The sequence below is a fragment of the Brachyhypopomus gauderio genome, chromosome 1 (assembly GCF_052324685.1).
Source record: "Brachyhypopomus gauderio isolate BG-103 chromosome 1, BGAUD_0.2, whole genome shotgun sequence".
Classification (NCBI taxonomy): domain Eukaryota; kingdom Metazoa; phylum Chordata; class Actinopteri; order Gymnotiformes; family Hypopomidae; genus Brachyhypopomus; species Brachyhypopomus gauderio.
Window position 1 is genome coordinate 11,762,907 of NC_135211.1, and position 16,689 is coordinate 11,779,595.

The window sequence follows — 16,689 nt, forward strand, 5'->3', positions numbered from 1 at the left end:
ACACCTCCTTCACCTCCTGTACCTCCTACACCTCCTTCACCTCCTACACCTCCTTCACCTCCTGCATCTCCTGCACCTCCTTCACCTCCTGCACTGAGCTCTGTTGATCAGGTGCTTCTAAGTAAATCTGGTTACACAGATATGCATAGGACTGCAGTAAACTGTGCCTGCAATGATGAGTACACACACACACACACACACACACACACACACACACACACACATAAACTCAACATGCCCCACCATCTGCTCACTCGTCCTTCAGATGACATCCATTTCACCTTTAACATATATGGATCCTGCGTGCGCGCACGCACACACACACACACACACACACACAGTCTGATATATGAATTTTGTATGTGAATGCACACAGAATATTTACACACTGCCTGTTCTACTAAGAATACGCAGGACATATAGCACAAGATCAAAATACATATTCTAGCACACACACACACACACACACACACACACACACACACACACACACACACACACACACACACACACACACACACACACACACACACTCATCCTATATTCATGGCTGCACTGAGCTGGGTAGTGTGCCCTGGGGCAGGTAACCTTGTGCCCTGCAGGTATCATTAGAAAGGGCGCACGCAGTCATTATTGATCCTGGGGCTGATAATGTTATTCGGGGCGTGTCCCCTGAGCCCCATGCAGGCTGGTGGCACAGCTTCTGTACACACACTCTGCATCGTCACCACACACACACACACACACACACACACACACACACACACACACACACACACACATATATATACTTACCATACATGTGTGCACACCCACAAAGCAGGACACACACCCAGACGAGACACAAAATGCATACCTAAAATGGGACAACCACATTTATAAAAATATACCACATACACACAGGCTGTAGTCATTACTGAGCAAGTGTCTCATTCTACATTTACATTTACATTTATGGCATTTACCAGATGCTCTTACCCAGAACGACTTACAAAGTCTCATCACACCATGGATGAGATCAAAGAACAACATACCTTGTACGAAAGTGTGAAATAGCATTTACTCCATTTTAATAATCGAAACCATATTTGTATTAAATCAAATAAAAATAAAACTATTACTTGAATAGTTTCATATGTATTTTAAATCATCTACGTTAAATGAGAACCTTTGCTGGCCAACGTTACATTTAGCTCCCTTTTAGCTGACACACCCAGCACACCCACATAGAAGTGAACCCTGAATGTCACTGTCTGTCTGGGGGAAAACTGCCAGTCGTTTTAATGAAGCCCAATTTCAGCATGAACAGTTTAAAGAAATGAAGACAACTCCAGGCTGGTCATTATCTAATCTGTCAGATGATAAAGTGTTCTTCTCTTATAAATCAAACAGCTTTGTTCTACAGAGAGTTGTGACATAGACACGATGGCTGGTAATGTTCATCGCAATAGAACAGAGAGAGAGAGAGAGAGAGAGAGAGAGAGAGAGAGAGAGAGAGAGAGAGAGAGAGAGAGAGAGAGAGAGAGAGGGAGACTCAAGCAGGAGGAGGTTTGGGACAGTGTCATACAGCAACAGGACTAAGGGAATTGGATCACAGTGGATGGTAACAGTTATAACATCTAAATTAATCTTACTAAAACCCAGTAATCATATGAGCTAACTTCTTGAAGTGGTAGCACGTAAGTTGACCAGAAAACAAAGCAACACAGGAAACCAATTTGCATGGTATAAGCAGGGCCATACCAATATGGATGTGATTATGGGGGTGAAGAGATATGTGTGGTGGTTTTAAGTGAGCAGGAGCTTCGGCAGGTGTCCAGGTGTCCAGGTGTCATGTCCTGGATGCTGGTTTTTGTCATTGTACATCATGGCTTCTTGGCCACCGTACATGTGATTTTTCACCTGACTAGCGAAGCCAAGTCAGTGCTATTTTATTTTCATTTTTTTCTTATACTTTCTCCATAGCAGGAAGTGCAGTATTCTGACTAAAAAGCTTTATGCTAGACCCATCAGTATTACCAGGAATCTTGGTCCTAACCCTAACCTTCATCCTAATCTAACCTTCATCCTAACATTAACCTTCATCCTAATCTAACCTTCATCCTAACACTAACCTTGGTCCTAACCCTAACTTTCATCCTAAGCCTAACCTTCATTCTAATCTAACCTTCTTCCTAACACTAACCTTGGTCTTAACCCTAACCGTCATCCTAACACTAATTCTTCATCCTAATGCTAATCCCAAACCTAAACTTGGTCCTAACCCTAACCTTCATTCTAACACTAACCTTGGTCCTAACACCAATCTTCATCCTAACCCTAATCCTAACCCTAAACTTGGTCCTAACCCTAACCTTCATCCTAACCCTAATCCTAACCCTAACCTTGGTCTTAATCTAATCTTCATCCCCAAAACACATTACGTGCGCATCTCTTGGTCGCCTTGCTTCCATCTTCCTCCTTCATCTCTCCATCTGACCGTGTTTCCAACATGCTTTCATGGGGTAATTTTACAAACTGGTTCCATTTTGAGAAATGTCAAACCACTAGGCATGCTCCCTCCCACAGGAACACACTGCTTCTGATACTCTTCCAATTTTCAGGCTGCAGCAATTAAATGTACTGCACTGATTGAACTCCTCCTACCCTTCACCCCTCCACAGCCCCATAGGAACCCACTGATTTTATAACTCTTGAATATTTATCCTATAGCCATAAAACTTCAGCAGCTGACCTCAATGAACCATATTTTATCCAGATAATTCTCATTCATCTTTTTCTCTTCTATCCGTTAATTCATCCCTCCACCGTCCCCTAAGAGCCCATTGATTTTAATAGTTTCGATTTTCAAGTTAAAGCAACTAAATTTGCAACACTGATTGGGCTATTTGACCAGTGCATCATGTCACCTTTAGTACTTATGATACTCATCTATCTAAAGTTTATATCCTTTCATCCCTCCATCCTACCATATTAACTCAATAAGCTTAGGACTCCCTGAAATTTTCAAGCTATCGCCATCAGTCTTCATAAAAAAGACTCAACACTTGATCTCAGACACAAAACTGCATTTATATTAATGGTGCAAAAAAAAAAAACCCAAAATATGTTCACTAACTTTACATACATTCACTAACTTTACATACATTCACTAACTTTACATACGTTAATTTATTTTTACTTACGTTCACTAACTTTACATACATTAACTAATGTATGAAATTTGTTTACTTTCTAGTTGTTTACTTGCAATTACCCCACTAACCACTCAGATGAGATCACCCTGTCAAGTTAGATCCTAAATTAGCTTTTTCTTGTAGTGTAGTTACACATCCTGTCATGTATTACGTAGCTAACAATACTTATTAGCTAACATAATATACCTATACCTCACTCTCAACCTTTGACAATATTTATATATATATAAAAAATACACAGTTGAAAAAATATACAGTTAATCAAAAACAAACATAGCTATAATTTATAAAGACATTCCTTATTATGAACACTTTCTGTTTTTGTTTGTCATTATTCTGGTTTGTTTTTTGTTTTTTTTTGCTTTGTTTAAAATTTGCTTTTGTGGAACTCTGGTCTGGCTTAGGATTGCTATCGCCAAGCGGGAAACTAATGCTGCCGTCAAATTTGCCCAAAAAAGGTACCATATAATGCAGCTGTTTCATTTTGACTTGTGAATGGGAGCCTTTATCTCAGGAGTGCACACTTGCTGCCCAAAAAGGCAAAATATTTCTCCTATTTCTCCAAAATAGAACGCAGCAAAGTCAAATTCACAACGCTGTCCCCTGCAAGAACAGCCATCGCTCGAAGGCACAATGAAATCCCACAAAATTATCAAACACTTTGGAAATATCTGTTTCTGATGGCAGAGCAGCTAACCAGATACACAGACATGAGGGGTTCAGACACACTATATTAATCATATAGTCCTCACTGTTTCAAACACACACTACTGGTTTCAACTGGTTCCAGTGTTGAAGTCTGTTGTCTTTCCACCATCGTTGCCAAATTCTCCAGAGTCAGACTCAGTCTATAGTTGGGGGAGGGGCCATTTACCTGTATATCCTTCATATATCTCTCTTTCATGTCACTCTCCTCCATCACCAGGAGTGTCTCACTCTCTTTATTGAAGGCATTTGTTCTTCCTTTCTTTCTCTTTTTTGTTTTTTTCTTTCTCTTTCTTTTTATTCTGACGGAGATGCATGGTGTTTCTAATTTGGCATGCAGACATTAATTCCAGCACAGCTGCTGCAATCTCTCTCTCTCTCTCTCTCTCTCTCTCTCTCTCTCTCTCTCTCTCTCTCTCTCTCTCTCTCTCTCTCTCTCTCCATTTCTCTCTCTCTTTCTCTGTCTCTCTCTTTATCTCTCACCCCCCCTCCTCTCTCTCCCTTAAGGCTTTTCTATAATGTGCAGTTTCAGACACACACTGCAAATGATCAGCATTTGTTCTGGAGAACAGGGATTCTGCTCTGTGCCACACGCCTATCGCATTACTGATGTTTGTGGGAACCAGAAAGAAGCATGAAATGCCCACCGAACAGACTGCATTAAATGTCCTTCAGAATGGAAATGTGTCTAATCTCTACACACCCTCCACCCCACAACCTCACACCCTCCACCCCAGTACCACACACCCTCCACCCCACAACCACACACCCTCCACCCCAGTACCACACACCCTCCACCCCACAACCTCACACCCTCCACCCCAGTACCACACACCCTCCACCCCACAACCACACACCCTCCACCCCAGTACCACACACCCTCCACCCCACAACCTCACACCCTCCACCCCAGTACCACACACCCTCCACCCCACAACCTCACACCCTCCACCCCAGTACCACACACCCTCCACCCCCACAACCTCACACCCTCCACCCCAGTACCACACACCCTCCACCCCACAACCACACACCCTCCACCCCAGTACCACACACCCTCCACCCCACAACCTCACACCCTCCACCCCAGTACCACACACCCTCCACCCCAGAACATCACACCACACCCTCCACCCCAGCACCCTCCACCTCACAACCTCACACCCTCCACCTCACAACCTCACACCCTCCACCTCACAACCTCACACCCTCCACCCCAGTACCTCACAACCTCCACCCACATTTTTATTTCTTCTTTTGAAAGTATGTGGGAAAAAAATCACAAGCGCACAAGCACATACTGTATAAACGTGCGCACACACATACACACCCACACACGTATAAACAATTCAGCAAACTCTAAGTAAAGCACACACCAAAGCCATGTTAATTACATTTAACTCCAGGAGTTAAACTTGCATTCTGACATTAGATCTTTACATGAACAAAGAACATTGTGAACGTTTTAGTTATTTCACTGTTTAAGTTTGATCTTATTAGGAGTTGTCACCACAGTCATAACTTTGTTGTTATGTCATGTTTGTTGTAACATCACTGCTTGAAGAATGCAGTCTGGAATGGCTCAAATTTTACTGTGTTTCAATCTGCAAGAAAATATGTAGCAAAATGATCCCATCAAAATCTGCATGAGGAGCCATGAAGACCCATGAAGACCCATGAAGACCCATGAAGACCCATGAGGAGCCATGAAGACCCATGAAGACCCATGAAGACCCATGAAGACCCATGAAGACCCATGGCTGACATTAGCACTCTCCTTTCAGGAAGGAAGAATGGCCAAAATGCCAATGAAATCAGGCAGAAATTGTTCTTATAAGTAGTTCCACATTTTCCATGACTGAGATAAACATCTTTGCTGATCATGAGAAAGTGTGAATTCCCAGCAGACTGTGGACTGTGTGGCTGGACTACACTCCTGGACAACACTCCTGGACAACACTCCTGGACTACACTCCTGGACTACACTCCTGGACTGCACTCCTGGACAACACTCCTGGACAACACTCCTGGACTACACTCCTGGACTACACTCCTGGATAACACTCCTGGACTACACTCCTGGACTGCACTCCTAGACTGCACTCCTGGACAACACTCCTGAACAACACTCCTGGACAACACTCCTGGATAACACTCCTGGACAACACTCCTGGACTACACTCCTGGATTACACTCCTGGACTACACTCCTGGACAACACTCCTGGACAACACTCCTGGATAACACTCCTGGACTACACTCCTGGACTGCACTCCTAGACTACACTCCTGGACAACACTCCTGGACAACACTCCTGGACTACACTCCTGGACTGCACTCCTAGACTGCACTCCTGGACTACACTCCTGGACAACACTCCTGGACAACACTCCTGGACTGCACTCCTAGACTGCACTCCTGGACAACACTCCTGGACTACACTCCTGGACAACACTCCTGGACTACACTCCTGGACTACACTCCTGGACAACACTCCTGGACAACACTCCTGGACTGCACTCCTAGACTGCACTCCTGGACTACACTCCTGGACAACACTCCTGGACTACACTCCTGGACTACACTCCTGGACAACACTCCTGGACTGCACTCCTGGACTGCACTCCTAGACTGCACTCCTGGACTACACTCCTGGACAACACTCCTGGACTACACTCCTGGATAACACTCCTGGACAACACTCCTAGACTGCACTCCTGGACTACACTCCTGGACAACACTCCTGGACAACACTCCTGGCCTACACTCCTGGACAACTCTCCTGGACTACACTCCTGGATAACACTCCTGGACAACACTCCTGGACTGCACTCCTGGACTGCACTCCTAGACTGCACTCCTGGACTACACTCCTGGACAACACTCCTGGACTACACTCCTGGATAACACTCCTGGACAACACTCCTAGACTGCACTCCTGGACTGCACTCCTGGACTACACTCCTGGACAACACTCCTGGACTACACTCCTGGACAACTCTCCTGGACTACACTCCTGGATAACACTCCTGGACAACACTCCTGGACTACACTCCTGGACTACACTCCTAGACTACACTCCTGGACAACACTCCTGGACTACACTCCTGGACTACACTCCTGGACAACACTCCTGGACTGCACTCCTGGACTGCACTCCTAGACTGCACTCCTGGACTACACTCCTGGACAACACTCCTGGACTACACTCCTGGACTACACTCCTGGATAACACTCCTGGACAACACTCCTAGACTGCACTCCTGGACTGCACTCCTGGACTACACTCCTGGACAACACTCCTGGACTACACTCCTGGACAACTCTCCTGGACTACACTCCTGGATAACACTCCTGGACAACACTCCTGGACAACACTCCTGGACTACACTCCTGGACTACACTCCTAGACTACACTCCTGGACAACACTCCTGGACTGCACTCCTGGACTGCACTCCTAGACTGCACTCCTGGACTACACTCCTGGACTACACTCCTTGACAACACTCCTGGACTACACTCCTGGATAACACTCCTGGACAACACTCCTGGACTACACTCCTGGAATACACTCCTGGACTACACTCCTGGAATACACTCCTGGACTACACTCCTAGACTACCCTCCTGGACTGCACTGCAGACCCCTCAGGAAAATTGAAACTGTTAAGCCTTTAAGACTTAGAAACTTAAGGCTGTTCTTACATGCCTGTGTTGGTGGGGTCATCTGAATTGTTTTGCTGGACTGGGGTCACCTGTAATTAGGGTTCCTGTGTGTGTCCTCATTCAATGAGCACAAGTCTCACCTCACGGACACTGCAGGGTGGGTGCCAGGATTAAAAATGGGCCGTGTGGACCCCTCTATTCCCCCATGCATGGCAAGAGTAATGACTTATTAGGTGGTAATTAGGAGCTAATGCAAAGACAAAGACGGGGGGCTGCATAGGAATGGGGGGGTGCACATGTGCGTGTGTGTGTGTGTGTGTGTGTGTGTGTGTGTTTGCATGGTCTCAAGAGCAGTCAGGTGCATCTCAGGTGGCATACTCTGCACAGGTGGCGAAAGAGAAGGAGAGAGAGAGGGAGAGAGGAGAGAGGGAGTGGGGAAGAGAGGGAGAGGGGGAGAGAGAGAGAGATGGAGGGAGACTGAAAGAGAAGCGAGGTAGTATACTGCAAATCCAGGCGTGGGAATTTAGGCGGAAATAATAGGAGTGACTGGAGCAGCATGTGAAGGAAAAAAGATTATGTGACACAAGATGAGGAGGAGGAGGAGGAGGAAGAGTGGTGCGGAGCGAGGGAGCGAGGGAGCGAGGGAGCACTTGGAAAGCTGCCGCCACATCTGCTTGTACATGGTGTCACAGAGGCGGCTGTCAGCTGTCGGCTTGGACTGCAGTCAAAAAAACCCTCGCCACTGACATCTCTGAAGACCACGGTGGCACTGCTGTTTATTTCTGCTCTCTCTCTCTCCCTCTCTCTCTCTCACACACACACACACACACATACACACAAACACAGATTCTTGTTTTCTACAACACTGGGACACGCCTCCAGCTCGAGTGGGAAACCTGGCTTCGTGTACAGAATATCCCCTCAAACACCAGAGCGATATTCCATATGTGCTTACGCAGTGCTCCGCACCAACCGTGCTGCCAGTATCCCAGAGTTCCTCCGACCACCGTCCTCCCTCAGCCAAGTCCTCCCTTGAACCAGAGCGATCATTTGCAGTGGATACTCTGACTGTGGGCAGCACAACATTCTCCTGCCCCGTCTTTGCCCCTGTCAGCCTTTCTCTCCCCCCGCTGCTATCTTACACCATGCTCAGCCCCCCCCACCTCTTCCCGTGCTGCCTGTCCAATCCCGGTCCTCCAGAGACATGCCCTGTCTGCCCAGCTGAGCTGCTCACACCTGTTAATCTGGATTTTGTGCTCCATGTGGGGGGGGGGGGGGTGAAGATTGGGTCAGCTCCCTCAGCTTGAAGACGCCTGCGTGTGGGCTGCAGCCTGCACCACTGTCCTCCGCCCTCCTCCGCCGGACTGCGTGGACGAGCCCCGCTGGGGGAGAGAGGGATCATCCTCCCTGCTGACCCCCCCCCCCCCCCCCCCCCCCCCCCCCTACTTCAGGCTCTCTCTGTGGGACTGAGGATGGGAAATCAAGGCCCGGACTAGCCACTCATAGTGAAACAGGCCAATTTAGAGCGGAGTGTGCTGGAGGCCTGCAGAGGTCTCCGGGGGCCTCCAGGGTCCTGGATCACAGGCAGGACAGGAACACGTTAAGCCGCCTGCTCTTCCAGACCTATGGCGCTCCTTTTCAACATTTCAATTTGGCTGAGGACATTAGTGTCCAGTAGATCGTGAGATATCTACCGGTTAGGAAACAAATGAAAAGCATAAGATGCCTGGAACCGAATGGAAAGGAGAACTTCTGTGACTGTATATTTAATCTTATACATCGGAGTCACATTTCATAATTTCAGAATTCAGAATTCATGTATTTTTTTTTGTACACCAAAGCCGTTTGTTGAATACAAGCACTGGTATTCAGGTCCTAAAAATACAGTGTTGTGTTTATGTGCTGAAGCAACGATTTGAAAACACAAGGGTAAGAGTTTAAAATTTCCTTTCACACAAGAGAAAGGGGAGAGACAGACAGACAGAGAGAGAGAGAGAGAGAGATCATAAGAAAAAGTGTGGTGCAAAAACAAAGGCTAAACAAAGAATACAATGTCAGCCAACATGAAAAACTGTTCCAAACGTGCCGAAAGAAAGAGGGAGACAGACAGAGATAGAGAGAGAGGGAGGGAGACAGAGAAAGACAGAGAGAAAGAGAGAGAGAGAGAGAGAGAGAGGGGGGGGGCAAGTGAAAAGAAAGGAGTGAGGGAGGCTTTGTACGTGCGATGTGTTGTTGTGCAGGATGATGAAATAAATAAATAAGTGTGCACCCGCTTGGCCATGAATATTGCATTAGAGACACGAGTGGGGTAGGGCCCGGAACATCTGGTGCTATCCGCAGGGACGCTCGTGGCGGAAAAGCCGCAACTTCCAGAAAAAAAACAAAAAAAACAAAAACCCGCCTATAAAAACCCCCGCTCTGTGCACACGGCACAGGCCTGCGCATTATCCGCCCCATTTGTTTTGCTAATTAGATTTTTAACACCAGTAGCCAGTGGTTTCGCTGGAGTGGTGAAGGACGCACCCAGGATGCAATGCTTCACTCTCGCCTTGCAGGCCACGCGGGTTTCACGCGGCCTGCGCGGGTTTCGCGTGGTCTGCTCGGGTATCACGTGCCCCCGTGCCCGGCTGGTGCCGATCGCTTCCTTCGGGTCTTTTTTGACGTTCTTTTGATTGTTTGTGTCCCTGTGAAGTCCGTGTTGAGTGAGTCTAACGATAGAGACTAATAGAGACGCGTGACCATGTGGATTATCGCTCCGCTCCAAGTGCGTGTGGAGAGAGAGAGAGAGAGAGAGAAAGTGAGAGAGAGAGAGGGAGAGATTGAAAGAGTAACAGACAGGTGAGCAGGGCAGCGAAGGAAGGATGGGCTGTCTTGACTGGGCTGTGAAAAGAACTGGTGGAGAGAGAAAGAGGAAGGGAGAGAAAGAGTGGAGAGAAAACCATGGGCCAAGACTCACAGGTGAACAGGGTACTTACATATGCACTTCAGCTCGGCAAAATCTGCTTTCTTCCTAGATTTGCGAACTCCTCCCTGTCAGGGCTTTAGTCTCCTGATGCTCTTGGTACTGACCTGTTTATGCTAACATGAGGAGAGGTGTTGATGGAGATAACGACGCGCTAGTGAAGATCACTCTGGACAAGGACGTCTGCCTCACGCTGTCAAATGTAAATGTAAACAGTGCCAGCGTCCTTCTCCATTTACAGCGCTGCGGAGATGCTGTGTGTGTGTGCGTGTGTGTGTGTGTGTGTGTGTGTGTGTGTGTGTGTGTGTGTGTGTATGTGTGTGTGTGTGTGTGTGTGTGTGTGTGTGCGTGTGCGTGTGTGTGAACCACTGCTCTAAAACCCACACATGAAAGATGCACTAACAACCTTGTTGCACTTGTCTGATGAAAGTCAAACAGCCAGTGCTTTGCCGTGTCTTTGACAGGCCCGGTGCCTCTGCTCCCAGTCTAGAACGTTCCACAGACATGACTGGACACAATTTCAGTTTATTGGAGTAGAACCTGCCAACGGTCTTCAGCAAACACTCCGATATGTCCGTATCCACCTCTTTGTTTATTTGTCGATGATGTAGCAGGATTTGTTCAGCCTTAATGTGCTGCGTCGTGGCTTATTTTGTTTGGTAAAATGTGCCTGAAACGTGCAATAGAGCAAAAGTGGATGACTTATACAGACACTGTATCCAACTATGTTGTGTCTGTTAGACTGATGTGAGCACCGGATTCAGCTATGTTCAGAGATAATAAGCACCTTGGACAGACATCACCATCTGCCATGGACATATTTGTTGTATTTACCTATTTACTTCGATTCATCTCGCTCCAGTCAAACCCTGAGCCGTATCAAGCAGGAACATTTCAGCCGCCAAAGCTCTGTTTTCCAAACTCAACTGAGCAAGCGAAGGTCAGATAAAGGTCAGAGCAGTCGGCCGGTTGCCTCGGGAAGGATCCGTGGATACAGATTTGCTGCAGAAATCTATCTCGGCCGCGCGATTTTAGAGTTTTACAGAGCATTAAATCGCACATGTTGGCTTTATGTTGGATTTTTACCACTCAGTCATTTTCCAGTTCATCACAGGAAATCTTCCCATAAACGAGCACCTTGTACATCATCAGTGGACAATCGCTCATAATACGAGCCACATCCCACTAATGTCAACATCCTGTAGTCTCTCTATGTGAGTCATGGCTTTACGCAGTCGGTTAACAGCATGACAAAATGCTTCTGTTCAAGAAGAGTTGTTTCTAAATTTGGCGTTCAAGAACATACATAAGAGGGTATGAAGGGTGCCGTAAGGAGATATGACTCATCTTCTACAGCGAGGATGACCGTCTTTCGAAGCTTCTTGCAAAACAACAACAAAATATATTCAAGTATCATCCAAAAATATTTTGTTTTAGGGAGACCGATCATTCAGAGACATTAATATTCATCTTAAAATCTTCGATCAGAAGTAGAGAAGCAGGTAGCTTGAATAACACACAACACACTGATGCGAAGTCGAAGTTCACCTCTACACACACCACGGGAAGATATGCCAAACAGGCCGTCTCAGATCAGATCTGATGTTTTCCGATGGTTCTTTAGAGGTTTTAGTTGGACTGTTTGTTTGTTTTAGTCTCTTGAGCCTTATTAATCCTACACTCTCCTCTTGCCTGGATTTTATTTACTATTTGTGTTGTTTCCCTGTTTGAGTGTGTGCAGGTGTGTTTATGTGTGTTTGTGTAATTATGGGAGCTTGGTGTGTGTGTGTGTGTGTGTGTGTGTGTGTGTGTGTGTGTGTGTGTGTGTGTGTGTGTGTGTGTGTGTGTGTGTGTGTGAGGCCTGATGCACAGGTGCATGTAGTGAGATAGTGTCTCAAAGGCGTGAATGAACGCCCTGTTCAGCTCTTAATCACACCGCACAGCAAAATGCTCGCGCTGTTCACACACAACTCTGTCTCTTTCTCTTTTCTCTCCCTTCTTCTGTCCCTCATTCTTTCCCAGTATCGTGAAGAATTGTTAGGTCAGATTCTGTCTTTCCCACACTTATTCTACCTCTCTTCCTCTCAATATCTCAGCCTCTGCCTGAGTAAGGACTCTCTCCTTCTCTCGCCCTCAGATAAGTTACCACAGCACAACAGACTTTTTTATATATCAAAAAGGCAATTTGGCGTTAGGTGTTGTCGTAGCATTAACAGAATATGATTGGTTTGCTATAGTAAATCCGCAAACGTTCGTGAAGACGAAAGCAGAGACGTTCGTCTCTTGTCGGCACTGCTGCGTTAGCGTTTGCAAACAACCGTTCCGAGCCTTGTTAGTTTACAGAACCTCCGGACCAACTCCTGCAGCATCGCCGGTTCGGCGTATCGCCAGCAGACGAAAGCAATTAGCGCAACTCGCGAAAATGTTTACTGGAAACGACTGCTTTCGAGATGAACTGGGAATACATTTTCCCACATTTCTCTCACTGTATCTTTTATTTTATTTTGCAACGCCTCATTAAACTGAGTGTGCTTTTGTAGTCGGAGCTTCTTTTTTTTTCTTTTTTGACAGTTTTTACTCGACTTCAAAGAGCATTATTTTCCATTCGCTTTGATTCTGACTTCTAGCCAAGTCAGAGCTGTAAATCATTTATTCTCCTGCTCTTGATGGCTCGGAGGGCCGCTGACACACATCAAGGATGCGCGCATTCCTACACCCAACTGCGCCGGGTCGAGTCAACACCGAACACATCAACGTGTAAGCAAGGTCGGGCTGTCTTTAAATAAGGCGTCTATTGTTTGAGGACTTGGTTTCCGCTCCAGAGTTATCTGGTACAAATAATGTTTACAGCCTCCTCCTCCTCCTTCTCCTCCTCCTCCTCCTCCTCTCTCTCTCTCTCTCTCTCTCTCTCTCAGCCGTATATATTCTGTTTGCAATTACATCACCTGTGTGTCATCTACATCAGTGCAATCAACATATGTTCATATTGTTGGTTCTAATCCTTAACATATTTCCCTCACAGATGTCTGATAAGTTGACTGGGATCCAGGAGTTATTCTCTACCGTTGGCCCTCTACCTTGAGACAGCGACTGAGGTGGTGATGTGCCCCCACGTTCAAGAACCTGAGCGATTATTTGCTGGTTAGATAATGTAGCCGTGACGTCTGTTGCTCGATTCCACGAATGTTTGTCACCGAGAAGAAGTACGCTGTAGATTGCAGAAGCCATTTTAAATATTCCTGAGGTCACAGTAATTACTGCACAAAGTACTGCTCAAATCCGCACCAGCTGCTCTGGTGCTGTGAAACGGTGTGACTCCCTAATGCTGACGTAGGAAATATAAAACATGTATTTATGCAGGTACAATATCCCTAAACACACCGTGCTGCTAAATTCTGATGCTCCTGAGTGTATGTGTGTGTGTGTGTGTGTGTGTGTGTGTGTGTGTGTGTGTGTGTGTGTGTGTGTGTGTGTGTGTGTGTGTGTGTGTGTGTGTGAGAGAGAGAGAGAGAGTGAGAGAGGCGTTATGACTGAGCTCAGCAGTAGAGGTGTGAAGATAAGATGTCGAGAACTGTGTACAGGTGATCAGTACACAGTGACGTGCTATTCACACCTGGACAGAACAGAGCTGTGTCAACATACAGCTATATTTCTCTCTCACATCTTTTAACATTATGTATCATGTCATGCCCATATCATTCATATCATGCAAACCAGTATTCAGTTTGAAATCCTGAAGGGCACAGATGGACCAGCCCCCTCCTCTTGAAAGGCAACAGTCACATGCTGCACTGCCCCTCAGCCGTGTGTGCAGCCCCCTCTCCTGACTGAACACGCCGGGCGTCCTTCAAGACCCGCTCCTGACACGCAGGTGCTGTGATAAACGTACCATTCTGCCCCATTCCGACTGTCCCTAAATGCTGGCCGTAAACTCGTTGCTTCCCGAGGCATTAAATTAATAAAACCTTTTGAAAATTCTGCAGTTGCCCAATGTTAACGTGCGTTAGCCAGGTTTTGGTCATCTATGACAAGTATCGGTTTTCAAAGGAGATCACAAAGAACTTTCAGAAGTCGCTCCGGATGAGAGGGTCGGTCAGATTCTTTAAATCAACAAAAAGTGATTGAATGACAAATGAATATGACAATTCACAGTCTATTGTTAATGTGTTTCTAGAGATCTGCTGAAACAGCTTGTGGGGTCATTTAAAAAATGTTACACTCAAATGTTACACTCAAATGTTACACTCAAATGTTACACTCACTTGTCTGTTACGGGAGACTGTAATCTGAGGAATCACTAGTATCCCTGTTCATGTTTTGCTACTTGCATGACCTTTGAACTCACAACTTTGTCCTGACCATTCTCTTATAAGGTGGCCATGGTAACATCACATCCATAGCGTGAAAAATAGATTTCAGAAAACAAACGTCCATGCACCTATATAGACATATAGATGTGTGTTCTGAGTACAGGTCATAAAACATGTGACCTTGTTGTGTGCAGGTAAGAGCAATAAGGGTGGGGGAGGAGCACATTTCTGAAGCAAGCGCACTACAAAGGCAGCTAGGGCACTTCACAAAGGGTGCTCCTTGACTTCACAAATTGAATTCATCCTTTGAAGGTCACACAAACGTATCCACGCCTTTTGGGGGAGCTGGGAGTGCAGCGCTGTGAGTTTTTACCGCTCAGACGTACAGCAGCCAAAAAGGGTGACATTTCCATGTGTCAGTTAGTGTCCTCAAGGGTCAGGTGTGTGTGTGTGTGTGTGTGTGTGTGTGTGTGTGTGTGTGTCTGTGTGTGTCTATGTATGCTTATCTGTGTGTGTCTGTGGTGAGATAGAATGTCTATGTATGTAAGTAATTTTGTATGTGAGGACCTGCATGTGTATGTGTGCTTTCTCTTTATCTGTGTGTGTGTGTGTGTGTGTGTGTGTGTGTGTGTGTGTGTGTGTGTGTGTGTGTGTGTGTAGGTGTGTGTAGGTGTGTGTATGTGCATACACTGGAGTCCTGCTTTCCTCCAGTGCTTCTGGCACTCCTGATTAAATCAGCAATTCAGATAAATTGTTGGTGTGTGTTTGAAGCAGAGACACAACGAGTGAATTAAAAGCAGGACCTGACAGAGAGCCATATGGTCCGAGCCTCCGCCAGAGCAAAGCCAGGTGAGATGAGCTGATAACAGTTGCCTCTTTCAGCAGCTCCAGGAGAGGTCTGAAGATGCTGCTGGAATTGGAACAGCTCCTCGTATTCAAGCCGCAGTGCAGTCTCCACATTTAACCAGATCTTTTGGGTCCCAGTTTGACCAGACGGTTTTACGGCAGCTTGGCCCGCCTGCTACGGTCCCGCTGCAACTGTGGTGCTTCTAAACATTCCAGAAGAGATTTGAGAAATGTTAAAGTTTGTACAATGTTCAACTATAATAGTAATATGCAAAATTTACAAAACATGTTCCTGTGCATATTTGGTACATTTAATGTCTTTGTTTTTATATGTATTTTTAATATGTATATAATCTATTTTCTAGTTCTGTATGAATAAGACATGAATGTGTTAAATATACTGAGGAGGCTATGTTTAATTCTTGGTTCCTAGGCACCTGTAAACACTGGATTTCTTAAATATCCCACTGGACTACGATTTGCCGTAATGATGAATAGATGATCGGTGAGAATGCGGGAAAGCGAAAGAGAAAGAGAGAGGGACTGAAATGAGACAAAGAGAAAGAGTAAGAGGGGAGAGAGAGAGGAGAGGAAGAGCAGGAGGGAGCGAGAGACAGAGGAAAGAGAGATATAGAGAGATAGAGAGAGACAGAGAGAGAGAGAGAGAGAGAGAGAGAGAGAGAGAGAGAGAGAGAATGAAGGAGAGAGACCCTACTCCGGGGAAATCAGAGCTCTGCACTCATAAACAGATTCATCATCAGCACTGACAAGCCATGTGGTGCATAAAGATGAGCTTAAGTGGAGAGAGAGTGAGGGAGAGGGAGGAGGAGAGAGATTGGAGAGGCAGAGGGAGGAGAGAAGGGGGAGAGAGATGTAGAGAGAGAGGGGGAGAAGGAGGTATGGCTGGAAGAGGAGAAAACTGTCTTGATGCATATCAAGGGATGTGGGGCTGGTGCAGAGTGTACAGGGTGGTGTACAGAGTGGTGTACAGGGTGGTGTACAGC